At 40.4% G+C, this 3334-nt stretch overlaps 1 pseudogene; it reads left to right on the top strand.

Moving 5' to 3' along the window:
• The first annotated feature begins 703 nt into the window (after positions 1 to 703).
• On the top strand, positions 704 to 1588 carry LOC123858295 (ADP/ATP translocase 2-like; annotated as a pseudogene).
• Positions 1589 to 3334: the final 1746 nt, after the last annotated feature.

The following is a 3334-nucleotide window of genomic DNA, read 5'->3' as shown; positions in this document are numbered from 1 at the left end:
AAACTAATGATGTAATGTATGGGGATTAACATAACAAAAAGATTAAAAAAAAAACCCTGCAGCGGCCTGGGTTGTGCGCTCCTCCACAGCGCTCCAAGTCCTGCCTCCAGGTCGGGGCCCATCTCTGCCCTTTGTGCTTCTAAAACCACCAGCCACTCCCAGTTTGCCTGTGCGACCCCACCGCTCCGGATTTCAGCCCTGGGGGCTGCCCTAAAGTCCTTTCCCCCGCCACTACCGGTCTGCGAGTCTGTGCCCTGTCCCCAGCGTGCGAGGCTGTCGCTCACCGGCGGTGTAGGATCCCCACGGCCAGGCACCCTCCCGCCGCCGTTTATCCTCCAATATCTGCCCACAGGATCAGGACTCTCCACTTTGTACCTCAAAACCAACTGCCTGCGATATTCTGTTTGTAGAGATCCAGATCTTCTTATGTCTCAGGCTGGTTTCGTGGGTGCTCAGGGTGGTCTGGTAGATATCCAGCTCAATTCCAGGGACCATTTGAAATACGGTCCCCTACTCCTCCATCATCTTTCCCCCATCCTTCAATAATGCTTTTAAAAGCTTGTAAAAATTGCAAGCTAAGAAAGCATACTAATTTGCTCTATGGAGTTGACAATGACTCCTTAAATATTAAAATATATCTCCTAAAGTTCCAGCCAGTTCCTACTGCAGTCCTGCAGTCTCCCACCGCCTCTTTCCTTTCAACATGACAGATGGCGCCGTGTCCTTTGTTTGCCAAGGACTGCCTGGCAGGTGGAGTGGCCATGGCCATCTCCAAGACCATGGTAGCACCCATCAAGTGGGTCAAGCTGCTGCTGCAAGTGCAGCATGCCAGAAGGCAAATCACCACAGATAAGCAGGAGGGCGGGCATTATAGACTGGGTGGCTCATTCCCCTGAGGAGCAGGGAGTGCTGTCCTTCTGGCATGGTAACCTGACCAATGTCATGTGCTGCTTCCCCACCCAGGCCCTCAACTTTTCCTTCAGGGATAAATAGAAGCTCTTCCTGGGTTGTGTGGACAAGAGAACCCAGTTTTCGCACTACTTTACAGAGAGTCTGGCATTAGGTGGTGCCAGTGGGGCCACATTCTTGTGTCTTGTGTATCCTCTTGATGTTGCCCACACCCATCTAGCAGCTGATGTGGGCAGAGCTAGAGTTGAAAGGAAATTCAGAGGCCTTGGTGGCTGCCTGGTTAAGATCTACAAATCGGATAGGATGAAGGGCCTGTACCAGGCTTTAATGTGTCTGTCCAAGGTATTCTCATCTACCCAGCTGCCTACCTTGGTATCTCTGACCCTGCAAAGAGCGTGCTTCCAGATCCCAAGAATACTCATATCTTCATCAGCTGGATGATCACACAATCCATCACAGCGGTTGCTGGGTTGACTCCCTATCCATTTGACACTGTTTGTGTCAGTATGATGAACACATGAGAACTGTGTCAGAACACAAAAGAACTGACATCTTGTACACGAGCATGCTTGACTACTGGAGGAAGTTTGCTCTCGATGAAGGAACCAAAGCTTTTTTCAAGGGCGCATGGTGCAATGTTCTCAGAGGCATGGGTTGTGCTTTTGTGCTTGTCTTGTGATGGAATCAACTAGTTCAGGTAAGTTTTTTACCTAGTTATTTCCCCCTGTGAACAGGCATGTATTATATAACATACCTAGAGTATTTTTGACAGACTATTAGCTGTTTATCGGTGGCAACTATTTACTGGTTCAAAATGGGAAGCAATAATATTCATCTGATCCATTTTTTTCTTAAAGCCATTTCCATGATGATGAGACTTAATTTTATTTTTTATTTCAGTCACTCCTGTTAAATAAATCTGAAGAAATAAAAAAGATCTGAAATAAAAAAAATGCCTCTTAGAAACAACTACTTTTAGTTTTTTCATAAAGAATATTGATCCGTTTTTTTTTTTTTTTCAAACAATGGATAGATTCCAAAATTCTTTGTAACTAATTCATTAAAATTGTATGACTAGGTCTCTGGGAGTATACTTATCTTCTTATTTTCTATTGAGAGGGCCTGGTATTTAACTAAAGACAATCTCATGCCATGAAGATAAACATTTAAAATGGAGAGTTCTCAATGACATTTCAATTATTTTTTACATAATTTTATTTCAGTATAATCTTTTTTTTTTTTTAAGAGTGGCCCTAATTTTTCTTATTAACTTTCTCAGAATGTCACTGATTTCAGTAATTTCATATTCATCTGTAAACAGATTTTTCTTTGGATTTATTTTATGATTATATTACTTGCACACCATCTGTTATAATTGTTTCACTATGGCTTAGCCCCTTTTCCTTTAAGTACTGGGAGTAACTTTGTGTTTAGTGCTCTAACCTTTAGCAAAACCTTCCACCATAATTTGCTAGGGATAAGAGGTAGTTAAGAAATCAGCTTTACATTTGAATACCAAAATTAATTAAATGGACATCAGTAGGATTGTTTTAGAGCATGTGTCCCACATTAGACGTCCATTTTCCTAACCAATATTTGTTTATAAAGGTCTACATTTCTCAAGAAAATTGTTAGTAAGTAATATTTACATCTTCTTAAAGCTATTTTAGTGCTATGACTTCAAATGTTTTCACTCAATAGGTACCCTAGGGCTCTCTGAACTTTCTAGTGGAACATAGCAATATTTAAGTCTTTAAAAAACTAACTGAACATATGGGTAAGTATCAGAACATTACAAGTAAAAGTGAATTGAAGGATGTATCCCTTCCTAATTGTATTATTGAAATGTACAAGAATTCAAGTTTTTTTTCACAGACTGTCTAAACTTAATTCTATAGAGCAATTAATCCTCTATTTGTTGCATGAACCGCTTCCTTTTGGTTCACTGAAATTATTAGAAAACTGTTTCCTGGAGTAGCGGGGCTCACTTTCTCTCTTTGAATATAACCTACTTAGAGGAGTGAGAACAATTCTTTATGTGTATATAATAATTTTATAGACTCCATGCAACCTAATTTGAAATAAACTTTTGGGTTTAGACGAACAAATTGTTCATCGTGTCTACTAAATTTTTACCTTACTTTATGAACTGTAGAGACAGCCTGTTCTTATTCGTATTCACCCTCAGTACTTAAGCCATTGTCTTTCACAGTACGTGAACCCTGAATTAAGGTGGTGTACAAGTAATGTAATCATAAAATAAATCCAAAATTGACAGGATTGGTCTTTCCTGCCACAATTAGAACTCTACTACTTTGTTTTTGAAGTACATTTTGTCACCCAAGACCCGTAATTCAGGGAAATTATCAGCAACTGTGAAACCATATCCTCAGCCTACAGTAATTTTACTAAAGAAATGCAACAC

The sequence above is a fragment of the Mirounga angustirostris genome, unplaced genomic scaffold, assembly GCF_029215605.1.
Source record: "Mirounga angustirostris isolate CCGP_5_RB_7025 unplaced genomic scaffold, mMirAng1.0.hap1 SCAF_4, whole genome shotgun sequence".
NCBI lineage: Eukaryota > Metazoa > Chordata > Mammalia > Carnivora > Phocidae > Mirounga > Mirounga angustirostris.
The sequence above is the reverse complement of the archived record's forward strand: the minus strand, read 5'-3'. Positions and strand labels throughout refer to the sequence as shown.